This window comes from Musca autumnalis, unplaced genomic scaffold (assembly GCF_047663935.1).
Source record: "Musca autumnalis isolate F117 unplaced genomic scaffold, ASM4766393v1 scaffold_1, whole genome shotgun sequence".
NCBI classification, from domain to species: Eukaryota; Metazoa; Arthropoda; class Insecta; order Diptera; family Muscidae; genus Musca; species Musca autumnalis.
This window is the reverse complement of record NW_027411644.1, coordinates 276932367-276952191: the sequence shown is the minus strand read 5'-3', so window position 1 is coordinate 276952191 and position 19825 is coordinate 276932367. Positions and strand designations below refer to the sequence as shown.

The following is a 19825-nucleotide window of genomic DNA, read 5'->3' as shown; positions in this document are numbered from 1 at the left end:
ATATCAGTCCAGACCTTCTTGTCCAATTTTGTTATTGAACCAAAATATTTGGCATCGTATGATCTTAGAGCAATTCGGGATAGATCTCAAAACCTATCAGAAGCACCTAAGTTATCTTTACATTCGGTTAATCAATCAAATCTTACAACTTTGCAATTCCTTCGTGGCGAGGATAGACCTCATACCATATTGGAATGTGATAAAAAGTACACTAAACCAAGTCATCCTAGACAATTAGATCTTCGTGATGAAGAAACAAAATCGGAAGAAACCTTGCTATCCTCTTCTCTGGCGAAAGTTAAGTCCAAGAGTCAGACATTCGCAATCCGCTCAATTATCAATTCCGGATTGACCTATATATCTGGCGACCTAGAGCAGCGACTTAGACTTCCAATGAGAAATCTAAAACCTATCTCAGGCCTAAATCCAGCAGTGATTGAAACATCAACCCAAGCTTGTGCTTTCACACTTTGCTCGCGATTGCAACCTGACCTCAAATTAGACGTCTGCATTCCTTTTTCAAAGACCTCAATGTTTAATTTGCTTTGTTCAAGTTTACACACCAATAATCATCCAACAACCAAGCGATACAACCCTAATCGGCCATTTCTCAACGATTCCGAATCAAACTATATTTCTATCGAACTACAACAACGACTTTCGATGAGGAACCATCACACATGCGTCTTAGGCGAAAATCCATCAGCTATTGAAACATCAACAAGAGCTTGCGTTTTCCCATGTCCCTTGGAAATAAATTCTAGCACCAAATTAGACGTCTGCAGTCCTGATCCAAGAACCTTGTCATTTATTTTATCACCTACAAAACTTTATATTACTAATAATTTTACGTTCAATATTCTAGGAGAAAATTTACGCTTCCACCGACCGCCGATCATACGTACTCTAAACAATGTTTCCCAATGGACAGGAAAAACACCACCGGATCAGTCAATACTGCTAAAATCAAGACCCACATTACAACTTAAATCGGATGATAACAACAGATATTTGGAGTTGCAATATAAAAAAGAGATTTCACATAGCAAAAGTCATCGAAATCATAGATTAAAACTACAACCAACGAAACTCCTACGAAAACGCAAACGTCACCAAACTTATAGCATCATATGGAAATTACATATAAATTTGCAGAGAAGATTCAGAAGCAGCAATCTAATTCTTGTAAAAACTTCTTGGAAAACACGACTTAAACCGACAGACGAAATGAGCAACAACCGACCTCAAACAGTTAGCTTGCTTAAATTGCTTTCATATTTTCGAATCGTTAGAACAAAATCTCCAACATGTGTACCGAATACACACTCGCTCTCATTCTATTCAGATTTGGCAGAAACAAACGATGACTTCCCAAATAACTTCATACCATACTCTCCAGTTCGTCTACCAACAAAATTAGTCACCAACTTATTAAAACACTTAAATGGGACATCCATGATTCCAGTAAGTTTGAAATACTACCTCCAAGTACAATTCGACCTCCTGATTAAAAGGAAAACAACATCAATACTTATGGAACAATATTGATCACCGCCATCCTGCTGCAAGATCTTCGTAAATCCTTTGTCATATGAAAATTCAAGCCCTCTACAAATTTTATTAATAATTTACAAAATCAAGTCGACATTTTATTCACTTTCCTTATTTGCAGATTTGCTACATTCTTGCGCCACATCTACTTTGAACTGGTACAACAGACTGTTAACTAAAAGCCTCACCTGTAACAGTCTCCTCATGGGCCTGCACAGCAGCACATCTCTGAACAAATTACAGAACACCAACATTTTCATCAGGTTCATAAAAACAAAATAATCGATCTGAAATTTATAACCGCCGTGCCTCCGGCCAAAATTGTAAAACAAAACAACAAATGTGGAGGATAATATCAAAATCCAACTCATCTTCAACTGAGTCTTGTTTAATACCAGACAACCTCATAATAAAATTTTCACAAGGAGTTCATCTGTAAGAATGAAGTATCAACACATCACGGAGGGGCCGGTATGTTTAATGTACATCGATAGACATTAAACCATAACCTTTGTTAATTGCTTTGTAAAAAGTTTCAAACTATCATGTTTGTATTACATGTACACGACATTAGGCTAAAAAGGAATGGAGTGGCCCATAATCAATTTCTATTGTTTAATATTCGCAAATATTTTCAAGGCCACTGCAAATGTTCATTGACCTCTCTACTTGTTGTCCACCTTCTCTTCTTTTGTACAATCCACTTTAATAATAACTAACAACAACAGCTACTCTCTTACGATCCACAAAACAAACGGACCTCTCTAATGTTGTTTTTTTTATTCTATTCCTACTTCTTTCTGTTCCCAAATAACAATAACAACAATAATGCATACCCACATACAAACGTTAATATTAAGATCAACGTAGGCAGCAGAGGTATAGTGTTGTTGTTAGTTATCTCAGTTTGGACTTCTGATGACATCTTCATTGCATTGAAGAGCCAGTCAGACAATTAGCATCAAATCGCTTGCACATAAAAGACAAGAAGAACAACAATAAATACAAAAGGGAAACATAGACCTCTAAAACAATTAACAAGAATTGGAACAAAACTTCAAGAAAATCGAAACACAATTAAGCTAGAATAAATAAAAACAACAATCGAAATTAAATATAATAAATTAAATAGTATTTTGAATTAAAAATAAAATATGAAATTTTGAATAAAACTAAAACCAACTAGAATAAAAACTTTGTGAAAAAACCCTAAATCTAAAACTTTTTTATTAATTAAAAGGAACAAAACAAGGGTAACAAATTATTGAATATAAAAATTAAAAAACTAAATAAAAACAAACCTAGGCTACCAAAAACCCTCACCCCATCCTAAACAGATAGTATATACAATGTCATACGGGCAAAACTTGCTTCATCGAAGATGCACCATATCGGTCCACTGCTTCGGGTGCCTCTCTCACAAATTACAAAATTGTTGGGCCAAAGGCTACAAAAACGCGGACAGCACCAATTAAAATGACTAACGAGAAGAAAAACTTTCGTAATGCGTATCCGATTTGAGCTAAACTTTGCACATCGAAGAATTTTTTCGAAAGGTACGTCAACCTCCCAGAGAGTCTATATCATACAAGATCTTCGAAATACTGCCCAACATAAGTTCAGCGTTTCTCTTAAATGCAGTTTAAGTAAGGGCTGTCTAAAGGTCGTTTTTAATAATTTTATCGAATGTATACCAAATGATCCTGTTTTCAGCTATATTATGTCTTTCGTGGATAACTCCATGTTTTCTGACATAATGTTGCAATAGTCCTAATTTCTACGGCGACATTCTAATATTTCTGGTGGGCGCTATAAAAAAGAAGCTAATGAATCCCATAACAAGATACACTTTCGCAAAGAACTACGTTGATCCATTCCTTCAGGTATCTACCTACCCCGACATAGTTCAACACTTTTGCGCTTCAACCCAAATAAAATTTAATAGCAAAAGCTAATCTATTCGGAACATCCAATAACGTTAAGATAAATTCCTAAAAATCTCCATATTTTCTTATTGACAGTTTCATACGCCAAAACAACGCCACAAAATTTGGAGAACCCCTTTAAGTATATAATTCTTGGGGAAAAGGATGTCGGTTGTGTAGCCGGTATTCACTTTGTCCATAGACGTCTCAATTCACACAGGCTGAGGGCATATCCCAGTTGGCAACGCCGACATTTTCTGAGTATTTCAGCCAAGTAAGACCTTTTCGGATTCGGCGATATGAAGTAGGTCCCAAGTACCTCAAAATTTCAGAAGCAAATCAAGTTCCAAGAAGGTATGTTTAGAACAACAGCTTCGAATAATTCCCTCAAAAAAGTCAAAATATTCTCTCGTTTCCTGATATAACAGTCAAAACGATCTAAAAAAATCTACGGTAACCTAAATTAGATTCAGTTCCAAGATGTACTTTGACAATGAATTCCTTCAGGTAACTTCTCAGCAAAATTACAAAAGATTTCTCTTTCAACTTTTTGAGTAGTCCCAAGATTTGGCCTAAAAGTTTTGTTTTCCTATGGACACTGTCGCAGTCGCCTACGCGAATTTGTAAGTTTTCTTCAAGTAATCAGCATTCAGTCGAGGATTTAAGATTTTCTGCTATTGACATGTGCACAAAAGTACTCTCCATAAGCATTACCGCAATAACAATATAGCCAACTCAGAGTGTGTTCAAAATGGGGTTTTTGTGTCTGAAATCTATATCTTCTAAACTGATGAAGATAGAGCAATGAAATTTGGAGGATATGTTTATCAAATGGAGAGCTTTTGTTTCACAGAGTTACAAAAATTAACATATTTTTAAATGTATAACCCCAAACCGTGGCATCGTTATATGGTGGCTATATCACAAAGTAGACCTATATTAAAACTTTTTTTGCAGGGATGGTCCTTACTCACTAAAATCCCAAATGTCAATTTCCAGCCAATTTGATTCAAACGAGTAACAAAGTATCAGTCTGCTTTGCCGACAGCCTATGTAAATTTAAATTTTCACCTATGAACTCGAAAGTAGTTAGCGTCTGTTCAGAAATATGTAGCCCTTTTTGCCGAAAACAATGTGGATTAGGATAAAGTTCAAAAGTGTTGCGGAGGAGGTACTTAAACGAATGGACCAACATAGTACACACGGTATCATAGGGGTTTTTGTTACAACTTTCGGGCTGTTTTCTCAAGAAGTATGGACTTGCCCCTGAAAAAAAACTTTTACGTCGTTATTGAGGCAGTGAATCCAAGTTGTTTCAACAAAAATCAAAGTGATTTGAGAGCTGGTTTTAAAGTGAACTTATCCGAAATTTTGTGTAGTAGGTACCCGAAGGAATGGACAAATATAGTCCATATTCGAACCTGATCTATATCCGGCAGATATGTTAGTATTTGTAATAGTCAAGAGTTATCGTGCGCACAATTTTGAACTTTTGTGGGGGATGACCGATATGGTTTATCTTCGAACTTAAGCTATGCTTGGGCAAAATATAACGAGAATTGGCTTGCAACTTTCAGGCTATTTGCTCAGGAAGTATGGACTTGCCTCTGACGAAACTTGCACCGTCGTATGGGGGGCCGTGAATACAAGTTGTTACAACAAAAATCAAAACGATTCGAAAGCAGGTCCTAAACTGAACTTTTCCGAAATTTTGTGTGGAAGGTACCCGAAGGAGTGGACCGACTGAGTCCATATTGGAATCTCATATAAGTTCTAAAGAAATTTCACGATGTGCAAAGTATGGACCAAATCGATTACTCCCTTCAAGAGTTATCGTGCGCACAAATTTTCCGAACATTTTCGAACTTTTGTGGGGGAGGTACCGGATGGAGTGGACCGATAACCCATCTTCGAACTTAAACTAAGTTTGGACAAAATATTGCGAAAGCAAAATTTTGGACCAAATCGGTTCATCCATTCGAGAGTTACCAGCCAGCCAGACAGATGGACGGACATTGCTAAATCGACTCCAAATTGTGTGAAACACATTTCGTCCAAACATACTTGGGGTCTAAAACCACTATTTCGATGAGGCACATTTTGCTGGTATGAAAGTGTATATACCCTCGTTAGCATAAATGCTGAGGGAATAAAGATGGCCTATATCGGCCCACGTTTTGATATAGCCCCAATATAACGATACCTCCCGATTTTCGCTATTTTGAGGGTTTTAGCTTAATTCTATGACCGAACTACCTGCAATTTGCCGTCTAAAATTCCATGCAGTCACAAAACTTCTCCGATACCGATTTTCGGTATTTTGAAGATTTTAGCTACAATTTTTAACCGAACAACCTGTAATTTCACGTTTGGGGTTCCCAGTGACCACAAAATATCTCCACCTAAAACTGTCAACATAGGTCCATGTTTTGGTATAGCCTCCATATAACGATACCTCCCGATTTTCGGTATTTTGAGGATTTTAGCTACAATTTTTAACCGAACAACCTGTAATTTGACATTTGAGGTTCCTAGTGATCACAAAATATCTCCATGAAAAACAGTGAGCATAGGTCCATGTTTTGGTACAGCTCCCATATAAAGGTACCTCCCAATTTTCGGTATTTTGAGGATTTTAGCTATCGACCGAACTATCTGTAATTCGACATGTGGATTGAAGACATTATAAAAAGTTCGGTCGGGTCAAACTTAACCCTTTTTTTAGTTGATTTTTCTTCATACATTTGCTCCCACAATTACCCAAAAGGCAGCGAAATATTCCCGATATATGGTCTAAAGGATTTTATTCTATGGTTTCTTCACGTAATCGTGGATTTAAGATTTTCTCCTATCGACAGTTGCACAAAAGTACTGTCCACAAGCATTAAAACGATACCCATATTGTCCCCACTTTAGATCAGTGAAATGTTAGGACCGTTACTCGGGAGGGTAAGAACTTCCCCGCGAAAAAATATATATTGTTGTGATCAGGTTAACAAGGACTACCAATGATAAAAAATTTCAACCTGAGTGCACCTAAACGACATATTGGCTTGTTTAAAAAAAAAACGAAACGAAACAAAAATAACTTTTTTTCAATTTTCCCCCATTTTCTAATTTTCTCGAACTCGGAATTTCAATATTTCATAGGAATTTATGTGTGTGCTTTTTTTATAACTTACCTTATATGTTTTGCTGTCTACAGCTTTTTTTGTTGAAACTCCTATCCAATGTTATTGGCATCCATTTGAAAATAACTCCATTATGGAAAGTGGCAGGTATAAAAAAATCCAATAGAAGCAAAGTGTGGCTTGCAAGAATCCCGTATATTTGGTTCGATGATTTTTTAGCTTTTCGTTTAATATGGAAATCAATTTTTTCTCGTTGGTTTCTTTGCACTTTTTTGGGTTTAGATTTTTGTTTTAATATGGAAATTCACTATTTTTTGTTGGGGTTTTGATTTTCTTTTTTTCTATTTCTCTGTTGGTGATATTAGCATTAAATTTGAATTTTTTGATTTTGTTTAACTTTTTTTCTGGCTTCCTTTTTTATATGAATAATTGAATTTTACTTTTCAAGAGTGATTGTGATTGGTTTAAGAGGGGGGAGGCTTTGTTTGTAAGTACAATATGCCTTGGGATTTGTAATTTACACTTTACGTACACATGTATGAGTGTATTTATGTTATCTGTGTATTCCTTTGATGATGAATGTGATATCTTTGTTTAATGATAAACACTTTTAATTTTATGCTTGATTCCCCTTAAGTATTATAAATGATACTGGAATGACAATAATAACAATAATAACAACAAGAACAAGAACACTTATGTATCTTCATTCATTCACTTATTGTTGGATGGAGCAGAGTAGTAGCACATAAATAACAAACCCGGGAAAAAGCGCGGAATCTGTGCGCAGCAACTGAGTGACTGACTTGACTGCCGCAGCAACTTTGTGTAAAAATTATGACTGTTAATTAATTTGAATTATGAAAATTGCCCATATTTTTTACTTTGGAGAATTCCATTGGTTGTGGGTGTTTTGTTCTTGTTTTAATGAAATATTTTATGTTTATGCCGTAGATGTCATGGCTTTTTTCTCAAAGGTATTTTTATAAATTTCTTTGCTAATTTAAGAAACTTTTAACCTTCCAACATGAGTGGGGATTTTGTTGTTTTTTTATTTTTATAAATCAAATTTTTAATGATTTAGTGTAAAATACTTTTTTGCTTTTTCTTCTTTGGGGTATTTTTTTGTTTTTATTTTTTCTTTGACTTTATGTTTTTATTTTCATTTTTTTACTTGTCCCCAATTTTGTGTTTTTTTCTTCTTTTTTTAAGAAAATCTTTACAAGATGATTTCCACTTGAAGGGGCCGGTTGTTTGGCTGACTATGCTGTGTATTTTGTTTATTTTTAAACTCTCGGCAATTTTTTTGGTAAGCGACCGACCGACCGACTCACTTATTCACTGCGTTCTATGGATGACAGCAGTGTGCTTGGGTAATTTTCGGTTTCTTTTATACAAAAATGGACCTTTAGGCTAAAGAGATAGATAGGGGCGGCACACATAAAACTTATACTTGGCTCATTTGCACACTCACACCTACACAAGCACACGCACATGTGTTCGGGTAGGTGATGTGGGGGCCAATACAATAACAACAATAACAAACAAGTTAAGACAAAATATCTTAAATTTTAACAAACAAAACAATGACAAGCTTTAGAGCTAAAGACCCAAAACAATGGAACGAGCGAAATGCCGAGTAACCGAACAGATGACCGAACGACAAACGGAAATTTAATTCACGGTTAAGGAGCAACAATATTTCAGGCTCTTGTTTCTTGTAGGAAAATATTTATCAAAGTTTTGGAGTTTTCCTCAATTTTATGTTGCTGTTGTTGGAGATCTGTTCCCATTAAAACATATTTTTGTTGTTTTTTTGTCTTGTTTGCATTCACATAATGCCTTAAAAATCACTGGTAGGTGGTAAAGAGATGCTCTATTTCCACTTTCACCTTTTTACACAACACCGAAAACACTCTCACACGTAAGTATTCCTTTTTTTCGAACAAAACAACACACAACAAACAATTCTAATTCACTTTCATTTCATTTGTTTTGTTTTAATTTTTTCTACTTTTGGGCCTAATGGCTCTCCCCGAGGTTGTTCCATGCAAATGATGCTCCTTGAAATGTGTGTGTGTTTGTGTTTTTCCAACATCAAAACTATTTTAAGTGTGGCGCTCTTTTCTTTCTTCTTCATACATTTGTTCCCACAATTAACCAAAAGGCGGCGGGCGACATACGCATTCACCTATACCATTCACTAACCCACTGGCGACAAACGACACAATATTCCACAGGAAAGCACGGGTCGTCTCCAACAACACAACACAAAACAACAAACAATTCAAAACAATCCCCATCAAAAAACCAAGAAGAATTTAACATACACACACTTTCACTCCCCACACACGTTATAGAGGAGACCATATGTTTTCAGTGTTATAGACCGTGGAAAGAAATAAAATCGAGCATTAAGTATATACCCAGCACCGACGACGACGTTGTTGCTGAGACGAGACACGAATATAAACTGAAAACTGAGATAGGAAAATCTTTCATTTGGAGCAGAGATACTTTGTTCTGGTGTTCTTTGCTGTGTAATGATGTCGCCGACAGTCGACAGTCAACGTCAACAGTAGTGGCTGCGTTCGTTTCGTTTTTGGGGGATAGTCTTGGTGTGCATGTGTTTGTCTCTCAGAGTCTCATCCAGAGTAGTAGAGAAGGACATCGTCATAACTTCGTGGCACGACACTCACACATTTCCATTATGCAACACACAGGATGCCACAATAGACAGAGAGAGGGTTATTGTTTTGGCAACATGTTGCATTGTTTACTGGGCCACATACAAAATTCCAATTGGAACAGTATTTCTCATCAACAATGTGTTTACTGGGCCACATACATATAAAACTCCTATTGGAACAGTATTTCTTATCAAATAAAACATATTTTATTGAATTTATATTTTTATTTGTTAATAATTTCTTTTATCAAAAATGTTCCTCTATTTTCAAAACGTAACTGTATTATTATTTCTCTCTCTTTTATTATTTTGAGAACCAATCTTCTAAGGACCTAATACCAACGAAGAGAGAGAGAGAGCGTAAGAATTGGTTATCAACAATTTCAAACAACTTGTTGTTATATTCCAATTCAAGGATAGGGTATGAGAAAGTATAGTTTTATGCTCCCAACATTTTACGTGTGAGAAACACTTCTTCTCATAACAACATCAAAATTAAGAGAAAAACTAATGTAAATGCGTAACGTTTATAAGCCAAAGGAATTGTGAATATTTCATGTACTCTTAAGAAATATTTTGGATTGTATTCGAATCAGTTTAATGAACTGCCTCAAATAATTATACCAATGCTTGAGAATCGTGTTCTTGATCAAAATTCCGGATTGTGATATTTCAATAACAACGTGTAGTTTTTCCTTCAATAACAAGTAAAAAAGTTTCAGTCGGCTTTGCCAAACGGAGATATACCCTCAGCCTATGTGAATTTAAACTTTCATCTACGGACACATCAAATGCATTTTGGGGTCTTTTCAGAATTTTGTGGCCCTTTTTGGACATTTGAGTTTGCCGACAAAAATGTGGATTAAGATAAAAGTTCAAAAGTGCGGAGGAGGTACTAAAAGGAATGAACCGACTTGGTCAATTATGGAAGTGGATATCATTTTGGAAGTCACATCTCTTCGATAGATATCGCGTCTACTAGTCATTTTACACGGTGCTCTTTAAGCAACTTTAAATAAAAGGTGCTTACACCTGGGAAGTTTTTGTGGATTCTGAAACTATAATTTCAGAAAAAAATCAAAAAAAACAAGTAAAAAGTCGTTAAGTTCGGCCGGGCCGAACTTGTTATACCCTCCACCACAAGTTGTATTGAAGTAAAATGGAATAATTAGTTTCCTTTCGTGTATGAAGAAGATTTAATACTAAATTTCAGCAATTTCGGTAAAACAATGTGAGGCACCATTCTATGGGGGCTATTTCAAAACGTCGATCTATACCGACAAATTTCTGAAGGAAAGTTTTTAGACTCAAAGAAGACTAATTACCAAATTTCCTATATTTCGGTAAGAGAATGTGGATAAAACTTAAAAAATACCGAAAATCAAGAAGTACGCTTCTATGGGGATATAGGAAGACGTGGACCTATACTCATAATACTCTACTGGAATATTTTATAACTCTTGGAAGACGAAATAACGAATTTCAGCCATTTCGGTGGGATATTGACGTTACAATCTTCAGTATTACGAAAATCCGGAGGTACCGTGTTATGGGGGCTATATCGAAACGTGGACCTATACCGACGAATTTTAGTCAGAAATGGGGCAATATGAAAGCGTGAACCTGTACAGACATATTTCTGGCAAACAATTTTATATCACATTGAAGACTAAATTCCAAATTGCAGCCATTTTGGTGGAATATTGAAGACACAACCTTCAAAATACGAAAAATCGGGAGGTACCATTCCATGGGGGCTATATGAAGGCGTGGACCTATACCGACAAATGTAAAGGGGAAGTTTGAGTTCCCCCAACGAAGTCTAAATACCAAATTTCAGCCATTTCTATGGGGGCTATATGAAGGCATGAACCGATACCGACAAAGTTCTGGGGGAAAGTTTTATACCACCAACGTAGACTAAGTACCCAATTTCAGTGTGATAATGAAGCTAAAACCTTCAAAATACCGAAAATCGGGAGGTACCGTTCTATGGGGGCTATATGAAGGTGTGGACCGATACCGACAAAATTCGTATACCCTTAAAGAAGACTACGTACCAAATGTTAGCCATTTTGGTAGGATAATGAAGCTAAACCCTTAAAAATACCGAAAATCGGGAAGTACCGTTCTATGGGGGCTATATCAAAACGTGGACCGATATATCCCATTTTCAATACCAACCATCCTGCAAGTAATAAAAACTTCTGTACGAAATTTTGACTCTCTATCTTTAAAATTGCGAGCTGTATCTTGATTTCAACAGACAGAGGAACGGACGGACGGACGGACATGGTCAAATCGACATAGAATTGTATGCTGATCAATAATATACATTCTTCATAGGGTCTCCGACGAATAGTTCGATGTGTTACAAACGGAATGACAAATTTTATTGTACCCTCCATATGGTGGAGGGTATAAAGACACTCCGGTGCAAAATTTTCTCTCAATTATTGCGGACGCTAGAGTGATTACAAAATGACAAACTTAATATACCCTCCATACTATGGTGGAGGGTTAAAAAGTAAATAAAGACTTCAAAGTACCTGAAAACGGGCGGTATCTTTATATGGGGGCTATACCAAAACGTGGACGTGGAATTTTTGATAAAATGTTTTTTGACCTACAGAGACCCTAAATGCCAAATTGTATCTAATCCGGTCTGAAAATGTAGCGAAAACACCAAAATACCTCAAATCGGGAGGAACCGTTATATGAGGGCTATACCAAAACTTGGACCTATATCCATATTTTTTGTAGATATGTTTTTTGACCTCCGTGTATCCTAAATGCCATATTATATCTAATTCGGTCTGCAAATGTGGCGTAAAAACTCAAAATACCTCTCAAATCGGGAGGTACCGTTATATGGGGGCTATATCAAAACTTGAACCTATATACATACTTTTTTGTAGATATGTTTCTTGGCCTCCAGGAACCCTAAATGTCAAATTATAGCTAATTCGGTCTGCAAATGTGGCAAAAAACGTGAAAATACCTCAAATCGGGTGGTACCGTTATATGGGGGCTATACCAAAACTTGAACCTATATACATAATTTTTTGTTCATATGCTTCTTGGCCTCCAGGAACCCTAAGTGCCAAATTATAGCTAATTCGGTCTGCAAATGTTGCGAATAACGTCAAAATACCTCAAATCCTGAGGTACCGTTATATAGGGGCTATACCAAAGAGTGGACCGATATAGCCCATCTTCGAACTTGCCTTTGAAAAAAAGGCCCTCGGGTGCAAAATTTCAACACTCTATCTCAATTATTGCTGACGCTAGAGTGATTACAACAGACGGACGGACATGGCTAGATCGTCTTAGAATTGTATCCTGATCAAGAATATATATACTTTATAGGGTCGCAAATGATTAGTTCGATGTGTTACAAACGGAATGACAAACTTAATATACCCTCCATACTACGGTGGAGGGTATAAAAATCGCCAGAGCGATTTTTAAATAAATCGCGATTCATGTCGGGATTTTTTGGGGTTTTGAAGGTATTCGCGATTTTGCTTGGCAGCCGCAAGTTCCATCGAAATTGGACTGAAGAAAATGTTGTAGCTATGAAAATTTTCTACAATATTGATCTTTATGACATTTTCACAGGTTTTACCGTTATTGAGATATGTATATATATATTGTTCCACAACATCCCATACGGGACAAGGGAGACTTCTCTCATATCAATGAGTGCACCCCGATTCAAATTTAAGCTCAATGATATGGGACCTACTGTTTATCGCCGAGTCCGAACGGCGTGTCTTCAGACACCACTTGTGGTGAAGATTTTCAAGGCTGAAATACTCAGGAAATGTCGTCAACATTACTGAGGGGTACTTCACCACCGTTGAAAATTTGATGTTGTCTGGCCTGGGAATCGAATCGCAATGCAAACCACTGCACCACGGTGGCAACCAAAAATAAATATATTTTATATTTATATATGTCAGCACAGCTGACAGATACTTTCTTATTTCCTTAACAATCCTCAGGCCACCAAACGTGGTTTTTTTTGAAGAATATTTTTTTTAACAATCTTCCGCCCAACAAAAAGGGATTTTTTAAACAATATTTTTTAACCATCTTCAGTCCAACAAAAGGGGATTTTTTAAACAATAGTTTTTTAACCATCTTCAAGCCAACAAAAGGGGATTTTTTAAAAAAATATTTTTGTAACCATCTTAAGGCCAAAAAACGTGAGGGTTCTTTAGCCCACCAAACGTGGATTTTTTTAAAGAATAGTTTTGAGGTATATCCACCTCATCAAACGTGGATTTTTTAAAAGAATATTTTTGAGGTATTTCCACACCATCAAACGTGGATTTATTAAAAGAATATTTTTGAGGTATTTCCACACCATCAAGCGTGAATTTGTTTAATGAATATTTTTGAGGTATTTCCACACCATCAAACGTGGATTTTTTAAAGAATATTTTTGAGGTATTTCCACACCATCAAACGTGGATTTTTTAAAGAATATTTTTGAGGTATTTCCACACCATCAAACGTGGATTTTTTAAAGATTATTTTTGAGGTATTTCCACACCATCAAACGTGGATTTTTTAAGGAATATTTTTGAGGTATTTCCACACCATCAAACGTGGATTTTTAAAGAATATTTTTGAGGTATTTCCACACCATCAAACGTGGATTTTTTAAAGAATATTTTTGAGGTATTTCCACACCATCAATTGTGGATTTTTAAAGAACATTTTTGAGGTATTTCCACACCATCAAACGTGGATTTTGTAAAGAATATTTTTGAAGTATTTCCACACCATCAAACGTGGATTTTTTAAATAATATTTTTGAGGTATTTCCACACCATCAAACGTGGAATTTTTAAAGATTATTTTTAGGGTATTTCCACACCATCAAACGTGGATTTTTTAAAGAATATTTTGAGGTATTTCCACACCATATAACGTGGATTTTTTAAAGAATATTTTTGAGGTATTTCCACACCATCAAACGTGGATTTTTTAAAGAATATTTTGAGGTATTTCCACACCATCAAACGTGGATTTTTTAAAGAATATTTTTGAGGTATTTCCACACCATCAAACGTGGATTTTTTAAAGAATATTTTTGAGGTATTTCCACACCATCAAACGTGGATTTTTTTAAAGAATATTTTTGAGGTATTTCCACACCATCAAACGTGGATTTTTTAAAGATTATTTTTGAGGTATTTCCACACCATCAAACGTGGATTTTTTAAAGAATATTTTGAGGTATTTCCACACCATCTAACGTGGATTTTTAAAGAATATTTTTGAGGTATTTCCACACCATCAAACGTGGATTTTTTAAAGATTATTTTTAAGGTATTTCCACACCATCAAACGTGGATTTTTAAAGAATATTTTTGAGGTATTTCCACACCATCAAACGTGGATTTTTTAAAGAATATTTTTGAGGTATTTCCACACCATCAAACGTGGATTTTTTAAAGAATATTTTTGAGGTATTTCCACACCATCAAACGTGGATTTTTTAAAGATTATTTTTGAGGTATTTCCACACCATCAAACGTGGATTTTTTAAAGAATATTTTGAGGTATTTCCACACCATCTAACGTGGATTTTTAAAGAATATTTTTGAGGTATTTCCACACCATCAAACGTGGATTTTTTAAAGATTATTTTTAAGGTATTTCCACACCATCAAACGTGGATTTTTAAAGAATATTTTTGAGGTATTTCCACACCATCAAACGTGGATTTTTTAAAGAATATTTTTGAGGTATTTCCACACCATCAAACGTGGATTTTTTAAAGAATATTTTTGAGGTATTTCCACACCATCAAACGTGGATTTTTTAAAGATTATTTTTAAGGTATTTCCACACCATCAAACGTGGATTTTTAAAGAATATTTTTGAGGTATTTCCACACCATCAAACGTGGATTTTTAAAGAATATTTTTGAGGCATTTCCACACCATCAAATGTGGATTTTTAAAGAACATTTTTGAGGTATTTCCACACCATCAAACGTGGATTTTTTAAGGAATATTTTTGAGGTATTTCCACACCATCAAACGTGGATTTTTTAAAGATTATTTTTAAGGTATTTCCACACCATCAAACGTGGATTTTTTAAAGAATATTTTTAAGGTATTTCCACACCATCAAACGTGGATTTTTTAAAGAATATTTTTGAGGTATTTCCACACCATCAAACGTGGATTTTTTAAAGAATATTTTTGAGGTATTTCCACACCATCAAACGTGGATTTTTTAAAGATTATTTTTAAGGTATTTCCGCACCATCAAACGTGGATTTTTAAAGAATATTTTTGAGGTATTTCCACACCATCAAACGTGGATTTTTAAAGAATATTTTTGAGGCATTTCCACTCCATCAAATGTGGATTTTTAAAGAACATTTTTGAGGTATTTCCACACCATCAAACGTGGATTTTTTAAAGAATATTTTTAAGGTATTTCCACACCATCAAACGTGGATTTTTTTAAGAATATTTTTTGAGGTATTTTCATACCATCAAACGTGGATTTTTTAAAGAATATTTTTGAGGGATTTTCATACCATCAAACGTGGATTTTTTTAAAACATTATTTTTGAGGTATTTTCACACCATCAAACGTGGATTTTTAAAAAAAAATTTTAAGGTATTTCCACAACATCAAACGTGATTTTTTAAAGAATATTTTTAAGGTATTTCTACACCATCAAACGTGGATTTTTTAAAGAATATTTTTGAGGTATTTTCACACCATCAAACGTGGATTTAAAAAAAAATATTTTTAAGGTATTTCCACTACATCAAACGTGATTTTTTAAAGAATATTTTTAAGGTATTTCTACACCATCAAACGTGGATTTTTTAAAGAATATTTTTGAGGTATTTCCACACCACCAAGCGTGGATTTTTAAAGAAAATATTTGAGGGTCTTTATGAATTTTTAAAAGAATATTTTTGAGGTATTTCCACTCCATCAAGCGTGGATTTTTTAAAGAATATTTTTGAGGAATTTCCACACCTTCAAACGTAAATTTTTTAAAGAATATTTTAGTGGTATTTCCTCACCATTAAACGTGGACTTTTTAATGAATAGTTTTGAGGTATTTCCACACCATCAAACGTGGATTTTTTAAAGAATATTTTTGAGGTATTTCCACACTATCAAACGTGGATTTTGTAAAGAATATTTTTGAGGTATTTCCACACCATCAAACGTGGATTTTTTAAAGAATATTTTTGAGGTATTTCCACATATAAAGAATATTTTTTGACAAATGTGGACTTTTGTGGATTTGTCCTCATAGTATTTTTATCAGTGTATCTCAAACATTCTCTTAACATAATGAATATTTTTGCTTCTCTTTTAAAGACTACCAATTGTTTGTAAATCTCTGCAGCATACGCATTATCCTCTCAAATGTTGTATCTCCCTAATAAAATATACTGTGGGAATTGCTCCATGACATTAAACATTGAATCTGTATGTATGTATAGGTATGCATAGGGTATAGCAATATTCTTTGCTGGCGCCACAACATCCGTTTTGCCGGGTGTGGTAGAAAATAGGCTCGTACGAATTTATACAAATCCAAACGCACACAAACACACACACACTCCCTCACACATATTAAACTGGCATATAAGCCAAGTTGTTTTTATTAATCAAAGTATGATTATTAAAAGATTCCTCAGCAAGTTGGGGAGAATTTTCTTCACTGCCATACAATAACACCACACCATTACATCCATGACCGACCACCTATTGTTTCCTGTGAAACGACAAAAAATATGTTCTATTGTAACCCACATTTGCCATGAACGACGACGACAACTACGTTGACGATGATGATGTGGCGAATGGGATGGATGTTTGGAATGTTAGGTGGCAGTGGGTGTTTGCAGTTAGTAAAATCATGGCATGGCATTAACCGGAAGCCAAGCATATGCCCAAGAATACTAATTGCTGCAAATTAAATCACATAAAATATGAACGAAGATAAACAAGTTATCTGCACATAATATTTACCTAGAATTCGAAGGATATAGAAATAGAAAATGAACGTATTGTTCTCCAATGAAACTGGGCGGGAGTAGGAAGAAATGAAAACAAAAGCCCCCGCACTGCTACGTTACTTTGGTTAAGAAAGAGATTTAGCTTTTAGCCTTTAGCTATTTGACAATATGTTTACTTTTTTCTTCTTCTTGTTTTTCTTTCTTTCAATATTTTCTCAAGCATCCCAATTAAGTAATGGCCCAGACACAAAAGCTGGCCAACAAACAATATTTTCGCTCTAATCATAGATAATTGTATCGATGGTCAAATGTAGTTTGGGCCAAAATAATTTTCCCTAACCACTCAAACAGGACCATTAGGTCTCTTCTGTTTTAGAAAATAGAAAACTTGGAAATATTTTGCCAGAAGCTCTTAAGTGTTTGTCCGTCCTGGTCAAGGGTGTGTGTGTACGGTTTTGTTATACACAAGGGCATGGTGGTGTCCTGTCTAGTGCCTAAACCGGGTATGCCCAGTCTAAGAATTGTTTGTGCCTGTGTCTGTACGATTGTGTGAATTATTGCAAATAGCTATAGGCCATTCAGTTATCAGTGATGGTTTACTAAATACATAATAAAATATAATAAATGTAACACAAGAGCTAAGCATCACCGAAATTGAGATGAGATGAGCTGAGCAAAGTACATCTCATCGCAAATCATGAAAAGTAGAAACTATAAAGCTGTGGCATAAAACGAAATCTTAAAGCCACAATAAGCATCATAAACCGACAGACTTATGTACTTACGAACGGAGACGACCGACCGACTTCTTAATCTATCACATGGTTAAAATGTTGCTGACATACTTAACGATGACTGGGGAAACATGTTGCTAAGATTAAGGACTTTTATATCTAGAGCAGAGTGAGGCAGAGAACATTTTTGGGTCTCTCTTGTGCTCTCAATGAGCGTAAATTTGTTGTTGTTCACAACGTGTTAGCATCTACACAGGCTGTGAGCGATAACAAATTTACGCTCACTTAGAGCACATGGGCTCTCTTGTGAGTCACAATGCCTCCTCCTGATCTAGAGAGCAGATTTAAGAGTACGGTTAAAATTCTCTTAAGTATGAAATGCTCTTGGCATATTTGTTCTTAAACATTGTTTCAATGGTACATTGTGTACGAAAAATACATGTTGCGCAGTGATGTTTACAATGACTGAAACACTTGTAGCTGGTACTATCCTCAGCATAGTGGTGGTGTTGCCACATCAATTTTTTTATAAACAGCGGAATTTCGCAATTACATTAATTCTCAAATGCCAACCTTTAATTGCCTTTTACAGATCAGGCGCCCGCTGGAATTGAAATTATAAGTTAAAATTTTGTCCAATGCACAGTGCAAAATATGGACACTTTAGCGGAACTTTTCTAATAACTTTTCATACAAAGGAGGTATATTACTAAAATTTTGCACAAATGTTTCTTATATGTGTAGTTAGTACAGCGCTGAATATGGGCAACATAGCGCCGCGGTTTCCTGTAGTCCCCATATAACGGAAAATGGTGTTTTAAGGTTTTAGATTAATTTCTTCAACGGATTTTGCTGCAAATTAGTATATATGGAGGTTTCAAAGGATAGAAAACTAATATACAAAATATTATCAATATAGGTTCGCATTTAGGTGCATCCCCCATTGCACAGTGGCCCCACTTGTATAGAAAGGAGTGTCAAAACTAGTTCTCATCGAGCTATCGCCTCGAAATTTTAACATAGGTTTATAACGAAGCAAAAATATAGAAAACAAGTAAAATAGTGTCAGTCGGCTTTGCCGACAGATATATATATAACCTCAGCCAATGTGAAGTGAAACTTTCACCTACGGACAGATCGAATGTATTTAAAGTCTCTTCAGAATTTTGTGGCCCTTTTTGGACATTTGAACTTGCCGACAAAAATGTGCATTAGGAATTAACTGCACTAAGACACAAATGTTGAACCTTTGTGGGGGAGGTACCCTTAGGGAGGACCGATATGGGCCATTTTAGAAGTTAAACTAAATTTTGAAAAATATAAGAAGATCCAAAGTTTGGACCAAATTGGCTGCCCCATTCAAGTGATATCGTCCTAGCATTTTAGTGACATTTTTTAAATATTGGGGAGAAGTACCGGAAATTGTGGACCGGTATTGCCCCATGAAACTAAGTTTGGTATAATATGACGAAGACCACCACATATGGTGATTATACCCTCAGCCTTAAGGCCAAGGAGGGTATATACACTTTGATACAATGAAAATGTGCCTCATCGAAAAAATGGTTTTAGACCCCAAGTATGTTTGGACGAAATGTGTTTCAGACAATTTGGAGTCGATCTAGCCATGTCCGTCCGTCAGTCTGTCCTGCTGGCTGGAGCGCACGATAACTCTCGAATGGATGAACCGATTCGGTTCAAATTTTGGCTTTCGTAATATTTTGCACAAATTTAGTTTAAGTTCGAAGATGAGCTACATCGGTCCACTTCTTCCGGT

At 35.4% G+C, this 19825-nt stretch overlaps 1 protein-coding gene across 10 annotated transcripts in view; it reads right to left on the bottom strand.

The window, feature by feature from the left end:
* The window catches only part of side (motor axon guidance molcule sidestep), a 704399-nt gene extending 695305 nt beyond the window's left edge, over window positions 1-9094 (bottom strand). For 6 of the 10 annotated variants that reach the window (XM_073961267.1, XM_073961269.1, XM_073961268.1 and 3 more), the window contains exons 1-2: window positions 8938-9094; window positions 6659-8020 (exon numbers count right to left, since the gene is read on the bottom strand). The gene's annotated coding sequence lies outside the window, so the exon portion shown is untranslated. The remainder of the gene's footprint in view (window positions 1-6658; window positions 8021-8937) is intronic. The other 4 variants (XM_073961262.1, XM_073961263.1, XM_073961265.1 and 1 more) reach the window with 4 other exon arrangements.
* Between the last annotated feature and the right edge of the window lie 10731 nt (window positions 9095-19825).